The sequence below is a fragment of the Callorhinus ursinus genome, unplaced genomic scaffold (genome assembly GCF_003265705.2).
Source record: "Callorhinus ursinus isolate GAN/ISIS: 27379988/994484 unplaced genomic scaffold, GSC_fseal_2.0 scaffold4, whole genome shotgun sequence".
Classification (NCBI taxonomy): Eukaryota; Metazoa; Chordata; class Mammalia; order Carnivora; family Otariidae; genus Callorhinus; species Callorhinus ursinus.
In genome coordinates, this window is record NW_027397066.1 from 80787257 (window position 1) to 80805357 (window position 18101).

The 18101-nt window shown below is 44.7% G+C and overlaps 1 protein-coding gene across 9 annotated transcripts in view; it reads right to left on the minus strand.

The window, feature by feature from the left end:
- TSPAN5 (tetraspanin 5) overlaps positions 1 to 18101 on the minus strand; it is a 169045-nt gene that overhangs the window by 33592 nt on the left and 117352 nt on the right. For 2 of the 9 annotated variants that reach the window (XM_073892003.1, XM_073892006.1), the window contains exon 2: positions 1206 to 1382. The exons of the other annotated variants lie outside the window; for them this stretch is intronic. The gene's annotated coding sequence lies outside the window, so the exon portion shown is untranslated. The remainder of the gene's footprint in view (positions 1 to 1205; positions 1383 to 18101) is intronic. 9 annotated transcript variants of the gene reach the window in all.

Genomic DNA, 18101 nt, shown 5'->3' on the forward strand with positions numbered 1-18101 from the left:
CAGTAAAGAAAACGTGGTATGTATATTCAATGGAATATCAATTCAACCTTAGAAAAGAAGGAAATCTTGTCATTTGCAACAACATGGATGAACCTGGAGGGCATTATGCAAAGTAAAATAAGCCAGAGAAGATAAATACCACAGAGTATCATTTACATGTGGAATCTAAATAAATAAATTGAACTCATAGAAACAGAGTAAAAAAGTGGTTGCCAGCGTCTGGGGGAAATAGAAAAAAAGTTAGCAAAAGGGTACAAGCTGTAAGATGAATAAGGTCCGAGGATCTAATGTAAACACCGTGACTACAGTTGGTAATACCGTCTTGTAAAACTGAGCTTCTGCTAAGGGAACGGAAATGATGTCACACACAGGAAGGTCTACGTGAGGTGATGGATGTGTTAACTCAAGGGTGGGAAATTCCTTCACAACGTATATGCATATCGAATCATCATGTTGTGCTCTTTAAATATCTTATAATTTTGTCACTTTTATCTCAATAAACCTGGAAAAATAGAAATTTTTAAAGTTTTTTTTTTAAAAGAAGGGTTGGGGACATGTATGTGCTTCAAAGTCATTGACATTATGAAGAATAATAATTAGGTAGACTCTTGAGTAAAACCAAAGTTATAAATACTGTTTAATGCTGCCTTTTAGTGTAGGAAAGGGCACAGTACCTGCCCCTATACAGCCAGGCCTGGTATTCACTAGAAAACGGAATACCAGAGACATGAGTGGAAAAGAGCTGGTGATTCTCTCTACACCAGCATGCCCCTGGAAATGGGCCAGGAAGAGGGCATGCAGAAGCCCTCAACACACTCTTTACCACTTCTTCAGAAGGTAACATGAGTCTTACAAAGTCCAGTGGGACCCAAGAAAAGTCCTGGAGTCTTCCATTTTTCAGAAACTTATATGACTTCTATCGTCCTTGCAAGGGCTTCCACAGCTTGGCCTGGTCTCAACTCAGTGCCATAACTTCGCATATGCCAGGGAGCACACAAACACCACAGTGCTGCCCCTGAGCTGTGTTGAGTGGGGGGTGGGGGGAGCAAGCAGTAACCAGGGGGATTTCCCACTGTAGTTAGTTGTCACTTTATTTCATCTGCTCTGAGATACACATTTCTCCCCGCTCCCCACATTTTAACATGTCTGAAATTGGGACAGGTCTTAAAAGCGATGGTATCTCAGTTCTTTCCCCTTGATTTTACCTAAAATAATAGCAGGTCTTGCAATCAGGGTGTCCCATGTTTGATGACACATTGTACAGGGCTGTCCACCCCCTCAGAGCTCAGTGGTCAGGACCGGGTGTAATTGCCCATGAGCACGGGCACATCTTATTCCTCATCTTCATTACCAAGAGCAAATCTGAATTTCCTTCCCAAACACTGAAGTGAAGAGAGAGCGGGCAGGTTAACAAGCAGTTTCAATCCGATGGCAGCAGTGCACCCTGTTTATTTTACTAACATCTTGATTAAGTTAAATGTCAGGAAAGCTGTCCACTGAGAGAGGTGCGCACAGAAGATGGGCGTGCGGGTGCTTATTCTTTGTCGTTCTGGGGAAATCGGAGAGCTGTCCACCTGATGAGGTCTTCATCCGCAGCAGGTGGTTGCTGACATGTTGTGGGCATTGGCTCATCAATCCAAGGGGGGCTGGGGGAAACAGCGGGAGCGGAGGGGAAAGGGGGGACTGAAAAAAAAATAAATAAAAAAAATAAAATAAAAACAGACGGCCGACGGCCCTGAAAATCTGGTTGTATTTTTAGAAGCAGAATGTCCCAAATCTCCTGCCAATTATCGACTCCAGTGAAATCGCATCCAATACCTTCAGAACCCGCAGACGCAAAAGCTCCAGCGTGTCCTTGATTTGGCAAAAACAGAAGACCCCTTTCTTCCTGCTCTTTGCTCTTAGAGGTTTGGAAAGGGTTTCGAAAGAGTTGTTGTTGTGAACATCCCGACAGAAAACCATGCTTGGTCCCTCTATGGCCCTGGTCAGAGTGCTGTGTCACTTTAGGTTTTTGACGGAAAACGACAAATGCACCAGTCCCCCAAATGACTCCAAGATACTTGGGACTCTGTAGTACAAAAACAGAGCAATTCAGCATGTTACTTTCATATGCAGAGGTCCTAGGCACAATAGGGTAATGAGTGACAAGTGCAGACACAGCATCCCATCAGACCTTGAAATCAAGAGTGCTTGACTTCACACCCATTGATGTGAAACTCATCCCAGAGAAAAGCCTCACCTTCTCACAGCTAAAGCTCTTCATGGACAAATGGTCAACCACCTTCCCTGGTGCAGTACTTAGTCACCGTCACCACAAGCAGTGGGTGGGATGGCGCGGCAGAGAACATCATGGTCAGCTGTGCCTCGTGGGGGGGACATGTCCCCATGGAGGACTCCTGTCTAATCGCTAACATTTATTTTTTATTACTGGACAGGCTCTGTGCTACTATTAGTGCTTTGCATGAAGTGTCTCTTTTAAGCTTCACCACAATTTTATTGTGGAAGAGGCACTGTTATTAACCCCGTTTTAAGAAAGGGAAGAACGAGGCTTACAGAGTTTCATTTCCTTAGAAGCACACCGCTACTGAACGAAGCAGCAGAGATGTGAACCGAGAGGAGACTGAATCAAAGTATGCATTCTTACTCATCCTGAAAAATTCCCATTTTCCCCCATATGATAGAAAGTAGAGGCATTTAGGTTAGAATTACGTGTGATATGACGAGGGCATCGTTTATTCCTTCCCCAGCAAGCAAAGCGGACTTGAAGAGGTTAAACAATGAGAACCCTGCCTTCACACAAGGACTGGTTGGTTGTAGAACAGAAATTCCCATGTGCGTGTCAGCAATGGAGTGACCCAGAAGAACAGAGAAATTCAACTGGTGGGTCAACTCTGCCCTCTTTGTATGAAGCTCTCCTCTCTTCCGGGCACTTTGAAAACCCCTTTTCCTTCACAAATCATATAATAACAGATTGGAAACCCATGATCTTCCACCCAGGGGGGTGGGAATCAGAATTTAAAGACTCACAGACAATTTCCGCTACAGTCTTGCTCTAATACTTCCTGCTTTAACTGTGACTCTCCAAACAAGGTTTAAAAATGTGAAGAAAAAACACAGTGAAGAAAAGCACTCACTACCTAAGCAAGCAAGCGGCGCAGGGCCGGGGCCTCAACTGTGCATACCTTCGGTGCTACATCACTAGCAAACATCCTCCCAATTACTCTCAGCCCATATGTTTTGTTTTAAAATCAAGTTGTTCCAGCTTCAAATAATTAAACAGAAAAGAGCCAAAAAACAGAGACAGGCACGCAGCACTTGAGGCACGCTGTTTCCCCTTTCCCACCTCCAGAAGAAAAGTCGACCATAAAACACCAAACTGACCTCATTCCGAAACCTTGAGGCCAACTTCCAGGGAATGGGGAAGAACACTTAAAGTCAACTCTTCATTCCTTTGGAAAGGTGGGGGGGCACCCCACAGCAGATTTGAGGCCTCACCCCACGTGGCAACAGATGCAAACGTGCAGTACAAATGTTTGACCACCCAAATTTTGATGTTTTAAAATGAGTACCAGTAATTTGGCCAACATTTGTTCAGTGCTAAGTATGAACTAGGCACTGTGTTTTATACGAATTCACTGAGACAGCCCTGGTGTACGCTGCAGTGTGCTAACACACGTAAGACACACATTGGATTTTAAAGACTTGATTAGAAATTAAAAGAATGGAAAATCCTCAGTAGTTATTTTATTACTGATTATATGTTGAAATTATAAACTTTGGCTATTTCGAAATAAATAGAATATATTAAAATTAATATTATCCCCATTTTATAGATAAGGAAACAAGACCTCAGAAACCTTAAGTCGTGTTGCTCAGGAGATCTGAGTCCTCAGCCCAAGCTCAAAACTGTTTTAGTACTTTCCTGAAACTCTTGTCCTAAGACTCAAAATCGCCCCTTGAGTTTCTAGGCCCTCTGGGCAAAGGTGTATATTCCTAGCTGGAATGGAGACTGGACCTAGGTGGAAACAGAGGGGCATGCTGATGGAAGCCCCCTGGGGACGGCAGCATAAAAGCCAGCAGAGCTGACACTCAGGAAAAGCTAGAGAGGAAAATGGCCCTAGGATGTGACCAGGGCAACTGGGAGTCTCTGTCGGGAAGGACACATCTGCCCCCTTTTGGGGACTGCAAACAGAAAATCTCCTTCTCCATCTGCTGCTTCAGTCGGAGCTGAGCCTCCAACACCTTGGAAGTAGAACAGTGCCCCATTCTAACTGGTGTAATAGACAACTTAAAAAAAGCCACTCATCCATCCATCTACAATCTTCAGATATTCTTGAGTTCCTACTTTGTGCTAGGTACTACTTTTCTCTTGTAATAAATATAGATACAGTCCTTGCCCCCACTGAGTTATACAGTCGAGTGAGAGAGAGAGAGATGTTAATCAAATAAAGCATAAAAGACAAAAGTGCCCTTGATGGTGCTATCAAGGAGAAGAAACTAAGGCCAATACACACAAAAGAGGAACACCTGACCCGGAGAGCAGTCCAGGAGGGTTTCCCTATGTCAGGGAGGTAGGAACTGGGGTCTGAAAGATGAGAGGATGTTAACTGGCAAAGAAAGGAAGGAAGAGTTATTTCAGGCAGTGGGAAGAGAACATGCAAAGGCACTGTGGTGAGAGGAACGCAGTGAGTAAAAATGTCTAAAGGGTGATTTGTGTGACTGGTGTGTGGAGAATGGGTGGAAAGTGGCAGGTGGGTCATTAGCGACATGAGCATGGACCAGCTCATGCAGGGCCTCATAAGGCACATCAAGGAGTTCAGTCATTACGCTAAGAGTGACAGGAAGTCTTCTAAGGGCCATCTGTGTGTAGTGGGCTGGGATGGGGCAAGGACACGGACCTTTATCAGATTTGGGCTGCAGAAAAGATAAGAGAGAGTCCAGACTGGACACACAGGGACTGGAAGGAGGCAGCTTTAGTCACGCAGACAATACCTGATTGTGTCCTGGATGGAAACGTGAAGAAAAAGATGGAACTGAGACTATTTAGAAGTAAAACTGACATCTACAGTGATGGCTCGATTTGGTGAAGCGCGGGCAAGGGTGAAGGAGAGAGAGGGAGGTGTTAAGGAAAATTCCTGTTTCTGGCACCTTCTACATGGAGACTACGGCTCTTCAAAATCCATCTTATGTCCTCTCTGACAGAAATAAATCTCAGGTGCCAATTTCATAATTAGCTTAAGATCTAGTGGCATTTCTGAAGGACAGCTTTCTTTTATGGTATTTTGCCAGCTATTTGAATTCTCTTTATAAAGGAGCATATTTCAGCTTGTATACTTAAAAAAAATAAGTTATTTAAAATCTATACACACATCTACCTCCCCCCACTTGTAATCATAAACGGAAGCAATAATGTACAGGTGTACATTAAAGGTCACAGGCAACTCCTAAATAGACATTTTCAATCCTCTTTGCTTTTTTAAAAAACAACAATTACGTCAATGGCATCTGCCCAGCATCCCGTGAACAGACTCAAAATAACAATGCAGCAAGGTAAACACAACAGAGGAAAATAAAGATCAGGTCAATCTTCTCACCTAAATTAGAGCCTCAAAAATATTATCCAAAACAACAATGGAAGGAACTATTCTTCCTTCGACATTCTGATGAAGTTTAAAAAAAAAATTTTAAGCTCTGCCTGAATAAACAGGAGAGATTCATTGAAAACATTTGGCACAGAAGAAAGAGTGCCTTTAGGAAAAAAAAAATGTGTTTTCCTTAAACCACAACACACGTACTTTTCAATAGATGTTTGCTGACACTTTCGTGTGACCACCACTCCAGTTCTGGCAGGGATGGGGGGGGTGCAGTTCACATACGTGTGCCAAATACTTAGGTTAACAAAACACATGTTGCCTTTATAGAGAAGGGCTGATATTAGGAATATAAAGCCTCCAGGCATAATTCTTGCCACATCAGAGGAGTAAGCCTGGGCTGTGTAGAAAGTTCAACACACAGAAAGTCAATCCCAATCCTGCCACTGGGTCCCCGCGTCCCAGCTGGTGCATTCAAACGGTCTGGAACCCTCATGAGAAGATGGCCTGACAGATAGAGCCCAAACCTGTAAACAGGATACTCCCCATCTGAGCCGGGGTCACCCTGTCTCATGTCACTTGGCCCCGACAGCCTCCATGCAGCCTGAACACCTGAGCACACGCGGCCCGCAGGGCGCCCCTGCCAGGGCTCCGAGGTTCTGTGATCTCGGGAAAGGCTCTTCGTTCGTTAACACTTATCTGAGCATCTCCTATGAGCCCGGCAGCGCGCTAGGGGTTTGGGATAAATCAGGAAACAAAACAGACAAAAGTGCCTGCAGCGGGACGGACGTTCTGGCTGGGCTGGACGGGGAGGGAAAAGCGAGACAAAGAAACATAAATGAGGAGACAATTCAGAATTTTAAAAGGTGAGCAGCACTGGGGGAGGGGAGAGCAGCAGAAAGGGACTGAAATGTGGCTCAAGGTGGAAGGAGGGGCTGCAATATTAATAGAGGGCCAAGGCAAGTGTCCATGAAGAAAGCTAGGCATAGAGGAAAAACACGAAGATGAAGGAGCTGGCTGGTAGATATGGGGGGCAGGGGGGGTGCTGCAAAGGAGCAGCCCGGCAGGGCCCCGGGGCTGAGACAACAGGACCCAGGTGGGGTGAGGCTCTGAAGCCCCAGTCATTACCGGGATCTCCTGCGGGAGATAAAGCAGCACTGGAGGGTCTCCTGACTTCCTAGAGCCCCATGGTTCGCATTTGTCTAATGGAGATAACCAGGGCACCTAAGGAAATGCACAAAATGACGGTCGGGGTCAATGTGATCGTGCGAGACTGGGTGGCAGCCCAGGAGCCCCTGTGGTCAGTACTTTGTGCCTATTAGCGCCCTCCCCTTCCTCATGTTTCTCTCCCACAGCCTCCCTGCCAGATGTACAGCTGGGCCAGATGAAGCCCTGCTTCGAGCCCTGCCTCCTCCAAGTAGGAGAAAACCTCCTCATTCACAGTGATCTGAAGCGTCTCTTCTGAACTTCTGCACCACCCACCACCCAGACCCTTGTTGATATTCACCCACCCAGAGGATCGTAAAGGGGTGACACAGTCTGTGCTCAGACAGAAGTGACTCGGGCTGTGTGACCCAGAGCACCTGTGCCCGGTGGAGCGAGGAGGCCGCAGCTCCGCTCTCCCGTTAATCATCTCCCTCCCCTGACCCCGGCTGGAGGATCCTTCCCGGAACAGTGTACACAAGCATGCCTGTGCATTTAAAAGAAATGAATAAACTCTAGTCCGAATACTGAGATCATGCTTAATTTAAGACCTTTTCTATTTAGCATAGTGATCTGACTCAGGAATTTGGGGTACCCGCAGACGCAGAATTTAAAAACCTACTAATTTTGAAATCCCATGTTAAAATTTCTTCCCATCAGGGCTTCTTGATGCATCTTCCCTCTCCCTAACTTTAGCACTCCTTTTGTGTTATCTCCTTTGGAAATGGGTTTTGGTTTCATTATGCCCACTTTTAAAAATAGAATTCTTTTGCAAGAATGTGGGATACAAATTATAACCAATATTGAGGTTGGGGTAGCTTCTCAATCTACACCCTCCCTTTTTGAAAACCGGCCCCCAAGGATGGGCCCCCGCATCCATGTTTGTGAAGGAGGAACACTCCCCCGCCCCCACCCTCTCTAGACTGACGAGTTGACCAAGGTGGGACATGTGGCTCAGGAAGAGCCGTTACAACAAATACTAGGCTGAGACAAGAGTCTCTCTTCCCCAGGAATCAGGTACTGGACACAGTGATTTTTGTCAGCCCCAGTCTCCCTGATGCTAGAACAGACCAGGGTGCGGTGGAAAAAGCAGCCGATGGAGAAGGTAGGAGAGAAACCAGGAGTAACTTCCGTTCCTGACCACTACAGAGTGGTCCTTATCCCCAGCACCTGTGGCTGCACTTCCTGGTCCTGGGTCCCAGGCAGTGCCCTGGGTCCTTAGGATACGCCTCCCCTCTCCCATCTTAGCTTAAGCTACTTTGGGAGCTTTCTGTTACTTGCAACCAGGAGAGTCCTAAGACAACAAATAAGAGACCGGATTAATTTCCTTCATGCTTAGTCCCCGTTAACAGGAAAGCGTGCCGAACGGGCATGAGCATGACGGTGCTCTGGAGACTGATAAGGATGTGGCGGAGGGGGGTGTTCCTTTCCAAATAACTGGGTAGAAGCTCTAGTGGTTCTGAACTACTGGGTAGAGCTGTGGTCACTTGGTGTGAGAAGGTATACATAATTCAGCCACACATCCCCGTGAAAGAAAAGAAAGGGATGCCCTCCGCCTGCTTGTTAAGTTCTGGAAGCAGAAGGATACAGTTAGAGCACAAGAGATGGTTCCCAAAGCAGGAGCCTGGAAGGAGGGTAAGAGGGAGGAGAGGAGCCTCTCCTGTGGCTCCTGTGTTCTCTCCTCCTGTTTTCCCAGAAAGGGTGGAAGGGCTCTCTGCCTCTGACCTGTACCACACCAAGAGAAGGCCAAAGCGCCCCCCTGAAGACATGTCTACAACCCAGGGACAATCTCGTTCAGAAATTCCTTTGTTCAAGTTTGGAACTCAGCATTTTGGCAAGAACTAGTAACGTGAGCTGGGAAGGGGGAGAAAAGGGGAGGGCTCTGCAGGCAATAAAACCTATATTCTTCTTGGAAATTACGCAGGCAATGCAGGCACATAGAAAGGAACGGGAGGGATTAAGCTATGCAATTCTGGATGGAAACAGGGAGGCTGCAAATTTACAGCCCACTAATCTTTGTCTCGGTAAAAGCAAGGCTTACATCGCCTGGGCTCTTCCATCTGTAGCCCTCTGATTAGATAAAACCAAGGCTAAGAACAGACCAGAGGGATGTTCTAAAGGCTGAGGAGGACGGAGGGATAACTCAAGTATTTCAAGCCAGAGGCATGAGAAGCGAAGTTATCTACAAACATCAGCCTTCGTGGGGATAAGCTCCTGCCGTTTGTACTAAACAGCCGAGCCATGCAGCTCCAGCTAACGGCAGCCTGGAAAGTTTAATGCTCTCAGATGTGTCCCGTGTGGTGTTGAGACATCCTCAGGTTTTAAAAAACATCTTGGGCAAGATTTAAAGGTTAATGCAAATGAAACTTAAAATAGGATTACTCTTTTTTAAAGCACAAGTAGGATTATATAATTCAATTCATTTACTGAGTCTCTTCAATATACACCAGGCACTCGGCTAGGTGCGCGGGATAGAAAGGTGAAGAACATAACCAATGACCTCTTTGCTTAAGGAGCTAGCTGTCGAGGGGGGCAGGGGGTGGGAAACACCCAAGGGAAACCACAGCGCACATAGGGAGTAGTGGAGCCTTCCCAGACACACATTGCCATAGAAACACAGGCGCGGCCAGAGGATCACCGTGGAGTCAGAGGAAGCTTCCTAGGAAGGGACGCTTGAATGGTGTCCTAGAGGAAAGGAGGCAGGAAGACCACCTCCGGCAGAAGGATCAGAGCCTGAAAGAGCATGTCCCTCAGAGCAGGCATGTGCTTCCGGACCTGAAGCAGGGATCGTCAGCCTGGACCCCGGCAAACAGAGCTCCTCCACATGTGGGTCCTGCTCCAGCGGCACCCAGGAACTTGCTAGAAATGCAATTCTCAGGCGGCCCCAGACCTACCGCATCAGGAACTCTGAGGGTGTGGCCCAGCAAGCCCTGTTTTAACAAGCCCTCCAGGTAACTGGCAATACGTGGTAAAGTCTGAGAACCTTTGGGTGGGAGGTTGCTAAGCAGGGGCCTAGTATTTGCAGGCCGTTTGTGTCTTGGGGAAACCAAGGCACCACCAAGCTAGGTGAAGCCAACCAAGGGTTTTAGCGCAGTGACAGGATAAGATTGCATTTTAGAAAAATCATTCCAGTACAGCACGGAGAATGAACCAAAGGGAGGTGAGAATGCAGGCAGTGACCCGAGTTGGGAGGTAACTGCAGTAATCCTGGTGATGAGGACACCGGCCCCAGAGGCAGTGGCAGTAGCAAGAGGATGAAGACAGAAGAGCTTAAGGGGAAGACTCTATGGGACATCGTGACAAGAAGCTTAGGGTGTAAGGCTAAGACCGCGGCTCCTTGAATCAGAATGCCTGGGTTTGAAACTTCAACATGTGACCTTGGGCAAGTCACTTACCCTCCCCAGTCCTCAATGTCCAGATCTAGAAAAGAGAGAGACTCGTTTCTGTGAAAACAAGCTCCCCGGGAACAGGGGGTTTTGTCTGTTTAGTTCACTCTGCATCCCCCAAACTTAGCACAACGTGTGCTCCACAGCGGATCTTAAATATCTGTCAAATGAATGAGGGGATTACTTGCAGGAGACGGGGAAGAGAAGAGAATCTAAGAAAGCTTCCAGGTTTTTAACTTTAAGCAACTTGGCAGGCTGCACCATCGAGTTTGACGTTAGGAATACTGGTAAGGGAGCAAGATCAATTTTAGAGCTCACTTTCAAGCACTCAGGTGAAAATGTCCTGGCACAGACGCATGAGGACCGAGAGGCTGGTCAGCAAGGTCATGCCCAAGGCGACCTTAGGTTAGCCCTGGACAAATAATGAACCTCTTGGTTCTCTGTTTCTTCCTCTATAAAATAGAGAATCGCAGTATCCTTCTCATAGGATCACTGGATAGACTGAATGAGATAATGCACCCAAGGTGCTGCGCGCAGTGCCTGGCACATAGAACGTGCTCGGTTTAAGTGTTGTTGTGGTCATTGCTGAGGCCATATAAAGACTTTGTACAGAAGAGAGCCAAGGCGTTGTCCTAGAGAACACTGAGATTTATGGGGAGGTACTCAGAGGGGACTTTCAAGGGGAGACTCCAAAGAAGGAGACAGAGGGGTGGTGGGAATTAAGAAAGGGAGGGGTCACCAAAGCCCACAGAGGGAGAATCCATCACCTGTACGTACACATGAAGTCAGGCAGAGAAAGGGGCCGAAACAGTGGAGACTGCTCATGTTCAATTAAACGGAAAATAAAACTTAGAACAAGTTCAATTAAACGGAAAATAAAACTTAGAACAACAAGAAGACATTACAGAAAGTAACTTCCCTTATTTCAAACTAGTTTCCTGACTCTGGACACCACTGGCACCATCACAAGACAATCGTAGTGCCTGGTATGGCTGGGCAAGACCCAGGATTGGTTGGGAGGTGTGGCATTGATCAAAAAAGGAACTTGGGACTGGCCTGGGGTCACCTCTATAGTGGCCGGTAATGTCCTTCGCCTTGTGTAGGAGACCAAAGGGAAACAGTTATGCAATGCGCTTCAAAGACCAACAGATTGGGTGTCAGGAAACCCCAGGTTTAGTGCCAACCAGGATGTTAACTAGCTGTGCAAATCTGGTCAAGTAACTGAACAACAGTCTCCTCAAGCGTAAATGGAGAAGACCACCACCTGCCCCAGCTACACAGGGCTGTGGTGATCCAACACAAAGGAAGATATTTTGAAAAGGATAGGCTAAATAGATACTTGATGTGATTAAAATATCACATTTTATCAATCTGTTAAAACAACAGGGTAAGTCACACGATGTAGCCTCTGGCCATGTCATCTGGTGCACATCCAGCCCTTAAGAATTGGCACACACTAATCATTCATGGAAGCTGTGCTTATTTGGTGTGTTACCAGAGTATTTTGTGTTAGGAGGTCATTTCCTCAAGTTTTTGCTCTTCTTATGGGGGAGGAACTGAAGTGAGTCATTTGTTACAGACTATCCTCAAGAAAATTTGCATAGCCAACAGCCCTGGAAGACAGAGACAGTGTTTCCTAGAAGAGATCCTGCAAAGAATCAGGTAGGCTTACTGCCAAGTATAAAAGTTTTGGGTTCCTAAATTCAGGGACCCCCTCCTGTAACACAACTCATTCAGTATACAGTGGTCAACTGGCCTTCTCTGCATCACCCTACAGAAACTGGGGCTCAGGAAAAGAGTATGAAAATTACTGCTACTTTGGCTACAAGTAGTGCTGTGATTGATAAAGTCCTATGTCTCTGACTTAGGAGTCTGGTGTCTCTGTCAGCATCCATCACCCTGGGGCAAGGTAACATGTCACTTGGCAGGTAGGGCAAAATCTCAGACCCTGCACAGCTCTTGACATTTGGTGTTCTTGTTTTAGAGAAGAGGAGCTGGTGTTTCCCTTTCACCCAATAGACTGCTCCCCAGCACCGGAGTCTCTGGTCTGCCCTACTGGAAGTCAGCTCCGAGAAGGCCGAGGCAGAGAAATTTGCATTTCTATTTAACCTAACGCAAAATACTCTGTCCACATATCTGTAGGTTTTAAAATTTTGTTGTTTCTTCTGTCTTGCCAAATATAATCTACTTTCTTTTCTAAGAAACATAATATCTATACATTTTCTGGGGGAAAAGTGACTGTTCCTAAACAGATGTCTTTAGTCAACGTATAATTCTTTAAGTATTCCCATTTGATCGTAAATATTAAAAACACTGCTAAGAAATAACTGCATATTTCAGGTAAATTTTGGTAAACACTGAACCTTAGTTAGAAATACTTGTTAAAGAACACCAGAAGAACATGACTGCAGTTCTTTTGATGTATAGAATGAGCAGAGTAATAGTGCCCAACCTATCCATCCCCATGGTGGGTGCGTGCAAACACACACACACACACACACACACACACACACATTCCCCAATTTAGGCAGAGTCACTAGAGGAAATTGTATTCAGAGTTTATTTATTTATTTATATAATTGAGAGAGAGAGAGAGAGAGAGAGAGAGAGAGAGAGAGAGAGAGACAGCGTGAGAGGGAACACAAGCAGGGGGAGTGGGAGAGGGAGAAGCAGGCTTCCCGCTGAGCAGGGAGCCTGATGCGGGGCTCGATCCCAGGACCTTGGGATCATGACCTGAGCTGAAGGCAGTTGCTTAACCAACTGAGCCACCCAGGCGCCCCTAGAGGAAACTGTATTCAGAGTATACCACTCCTCATTAGAATTCAGAATGTTTCTTTAAAATAAAATCTTACTGATAACATTAGTAACATAGGCATCCAAGAAATCATCTTTGAGAACTGAGAGTTCATATTAAAATAAAAACTGAATTTTCTCCCCATGGGCCTTTTGAAATGCTAAAATCTGAGAAACATGCTTCGTCCTAGAAATGCCATGTGGCCTCCTGAATAGCTATCAGAGAAGTCATAATTCTGATCAAGTCGTCAAGTCGAGCAAGAACATTTTACATCTCCATCCTCATGCTTAAAATCCCCTCAATATTTTTACTGGGCTGATGTCATCTTTTTGATGCTTTATATTCAAGCAAAACCTAAAACGTCTTGAGAGATGAATGCAGGATGCATGGAGCACACCCAGGAGATCCAAACCCATTGATTATCATGTGAAAGAAGGCCTAGAGGCAATTAGTCTTTTGTTGTGGATGACAAATAAACCTCCACATAAAATGTTCTATACACTGAGGCATCTTTGATCAGTCTTACTGGCTCAATGACTCACAAAGGGTGGGGAGGGGGATGTCTGAAAACACAAGGGTGGACTGAAGGCACCATTTAGTTATTTAATCTGTATGTTCAGCTCAGTTTTTCCTCTTTCCAACTTTTCATGACACGATAAAAAGAAATGGAATGGATTCTTTTCAACCAAAAACATCAGTACTGCATACTAAGGAGAAAAGTATTGGCTTAACACAGAACCTATATAAACCCCTAAGTATCAACCTGTTCTCTCTAGTTAGGTATTTTTAACAAGGGAAATGGGTTTTGACAAATCACTCCTTTATGTAGGAGTTTATTACACAGACTCTTAGAAATTAATTTACATATAAGACAAGATGCAGCCAAACCATTCACAGCTTCAGGATGGAAGGCTGGGTTCTCAACAGGCACTGCCTTGGAAACGATCCATGTATGTGCTCTCTGGAATTTTCCTCTTCTAATAGAATTGTCTGGAAGTGTCTCAAGATGAACAACAGTGTGAGTGATTTATGAATAAGCTGCACCTATTTCCTCTGGTTTAAAGATGCCCACAACTTTTTGTTCTCTGAACAAAGGTGCATATTAAAATGATTTGAAGTCATAAAACAATGTCCTAGAGATCAACATGCTTCCAAAATAATTCAGATGAAGGTAAGAATCCAATATGGGAATAGGAATGATGTCTTTAAAGACTAAGGCCACTGATACTTTCCTCAAGTTAAAAGGGAGAGTAAAGGCACTGTAACACCATCAAATGAGCACGCCCTGTGGTGGACAAACCATGGTTCGACTCTGGGCCCCAGCATTTACTAGATGGGACCCTAGACAAGTTGACAGGCTTTCAATTTTCTTACCCGTAAATGGAGGCAGTAAATGGCATCCACACAGGACTGACGTGAGAACTAATGAATTAAGGTCTGTATTTTGTACACAGCATGCACTCAATAAACACACTACTATTGCAATTAAAAAGGTCATGGAAAAAGTCTTTAAGCATCATATAGGCTCGCTTTTCCAATAACAAAAGGCAATTATCATATCATCTGCACATTATTCAATTAATCCAGATTATTTTCAGAACCAAAATAGTATATACCACGGGAAGAAAGGTTTACAAAGAGGATTCTAAATCTTCCTTTCCCCCCCCCCCCTTGCAAGGAACTTGTTTTCATTCTCCATATAAGATTTCACTGAAAGCTGTTTAACCAGAGGGTCACCATGGGAAAGTAAACCACTGACAGCATATATTAGGTTCACATTAATTTAGAGGTACCATAATACTTATGAAAAATAAGCTGGCTGGAAGCCCACAGTTTGCCCTTGAGTCTCAGCCAGCAGGGAAGTTTCATGCCATGTGATTAGTGAATGAGGAGACCCTGGGTGATTAATTAGTGCTCCGTGCCAATCCCATCAGACAGGCTTTCAGCCAGCAATGCAAAATAAGCCACCTGATTTTAACTTCCTCATCTCAGAACGGACTTCCACGTGAACATGACTTTGTCAAGCACCTTAAATACTGAAGGAAGTTTTTCTCCAAATCTCCTTTGGGACCAATTCTGCCTCCTTGGACGCATATTTGAGCTCTGCTAAATGGCAGACTGGATGGGAGAGGCTCTATATAAGGAAGCATGTCTGCAAATTCTCTGAGCACCGAATTAAGCTAAACTCACTTCATAAGTGCCCATAAGGGTTTGACGCTCAAAAGAGAAAAAAATTGCCTATGCGTGAACAGATTTTCTACAGAAACCTAAAGGTCCATCAGTCTCTTTAAAAAGAAAGTCATTATAAAAACTGTGCATCAGTAACTTTAACTGGATTTCATTATGCCGTTATCAGCGTGCTTTCTTAACATCTAATGAAGCAAGCAGTGATGAGTAATTTGTTTTTAAGTCTATGATTTCCCAGATACTTCTGAAATGTATTTTATCCGTGTATTGTCCCAAGACCGATGTTGCTGTGTCTAGGTTTGTTCATTTACATTACTGCACAGATAGTTCTCTGGTATCTATTACTATTTCAGTCAAGCTTCTGAAATTAGATTTAAAAGAGAAAGAAATAACTATCCTAAATTAAATCAGTTCCTTTAAATGAGGTCAACCTTTGGGTAGATAATTTGTGTAAACATAAAATGGGTCCTGCATATCTCTAAATCTCATCATTAATCAGGATCTCCAAACTGGGCTCCAGGTGGGTGAGAGGGGGTTTAGTTAAGAAACCAACATTCTCTCCTGGCCTATACACCATTTTTTCCTTGCAGAAGAAAGGCTCCACATGAGCAATACTGTGTATAACTTCCCTCACATATAGGGTCTACAGAGCAGCAAACACACACGGAAACGTATCTAAAACTGTCTAGGGTGATAAAATACAGGTCTCCTGGGCTAAAATCGTTATGGGTTCCACAGTGCAAAAGCTCAAGGGTTCAAGATCCCAGGCTGTGCTTCCGCAGGGAGGAATATGTGATATATGATCTTGGCTCACAAACCGTCGTAGCTGAACGAAGCCTCTGAGATCCAGTCATGTCAGGAAAAGGGAAGTGGAGAATCTCTATTTAGAAGCTGGAATCACAACCCCAACCTAATAGCGTTCGTTTCCAGATACACAAAGAATCCCATCTGATAAAATGGCCAATCTAGGCAGCAGTCCTGGCAAGAATCTGCCCACCCCCACCCTGACCCCTCCACACGCACTGACTTTATGGCTTTCAAAGTCAGCATAAAGGGAGCGAAGCACCCAAGCCACTACACGATTTCTTAACCCCTCAGAGGGCTTCTGTGGGGAGGATCCCCTCCCCCACCCACACAGGTTGATAAATGACCACAGGGACCAAGCCCGATGGCGCTTGCCATCTAGTCACAGAAGTCAGTTATAAATCAATAATTAACATAAAAGCCAATCTGCAGTAAATGCCATCAATGAGATTGAGAAAAACGTTAAGTTCGGATAAGGTCATGAGATGCCAAGATGAGGGAAGATTTCACAGGAGGGTATGGGCCTCGAGGGAAGGGTAGAATTTCAGGAAATGTAGAGGAAGAGCCCTTCTAGATCAGTGTCTTTCAACTAGGTCTGAAAACCTGTTGATAGCAGGTTTAGTGGGTCAAGACCAGAATTTCCTTCTTCAATGAAGCAGAATAGGATGTATTTCATGAGGCAAGATGAAGGACCACTTCATGAAACTTGTCTCATATGTAAAATATATGTCGGGGCGCCTGGGTGGCTCAGTCGGTTAAGCATCTGCCTTCGGCTCAGGTCATGATCCCAGGGTCCTGGGATGGAGTCCCGCGTCGGGCTCCTTGCTCAGCGGGGAGCCTGCTTCTCCCTCTCCCTCTGCCTGCTGCTCCCCCTGCTTGTGCTGACAAATAAATCAAATCTTTAAAAAATTAAATAAAATATATGTCATACTGAGGGCCTTGGTCAAAAATTTGAAAACCACTGCTTTATTTTATGGAAAAGAAAGAGTGAAGTTGTCTATTTGGCTGGAAACGAACAACTCAGTTATTAGGTTATTCCAGGCCAGACTGTGGAGGGTCTAGAACGTGGTATCCAAGAAATTGGATTTGGGGGAGTCTGGCTGGCTCAGTTGGTAAGAGCATATGACTCTTGATCTCAGGGTCGTGAGTTTAAGTGCCACGTTGGGTGTGGAGTCTACTTAAAATTTTTCAAAAAGTTAAAAAGAATTTGGATTTTATACTGTAGGGACAGAGAGGTCCTTAAAGGTTTTCAGCTTCTGACTTTTTTATTTTTAGTTTTATTGACACCTACTGTGCTTAGCATCCCACACATATCGCTTAAGTGTAACAACCACCCTTTGAAGTGAGTATTATTATTTCCACTAGAGGGGGAAGTGAGAATCAGACAGATTATATAACCGGCCCATAAAATGAAGCCAGGGCTTTTGACTTCAAAGCTCATAATGTTTAAAAAGAAATAAAACAAAATTTTGAAATGATCAGAGCTGAGCTTTAGGAATATTAATCTTGCACCTTTAAACAGCTAAACTGAAGAGACTCAAGACACCTACATTATTAGAGGGGGTTTCTTTTGATCACTCAATTTCAGACTTTAAGAGCAATTTAAAGACACTCCAAATCCTAAAAATCACACCAAAACCAACAGTCAAAACTGCTCTTTCTTAATGACCCTAAAAAGATTTGAGTGAATGTTCTCATTTCTCAATAGCTACATTAGTATCCCTTTTACTTCATTCTGCAGCAATGAAGTTAATGACTGTTACCACTTGCAAAAATGCTTTGAAGAAAGAATGAAAATAGGTGCACTTGGTGAAGTCTGCCTAAAGCTGAAATGCTAACATAAAAGGAATAACCCACTGCTTTCCTCAGACACTACCCTCCAGCCCTCCTGTTCCCACACCCAGACGCTCTGTCTCATCCTACCTCCAGGAGTCACTGTGAGGACTAATGGTGTGATCTGTGAAGAGCCCAGAGCTCCCAGAGAAAGCAAGCCTGGGGAAAGCTCAGATATTATCACTAGGGGTCTGAGAACATGCCAACAGTACACTTCCTAATATAAAAATGTGAAAAAGAAACAACGGGAAGATAGAATAATGGTGTGCCTAATTTAAAGGGGAAAAAAAAAAAAGAATTTCC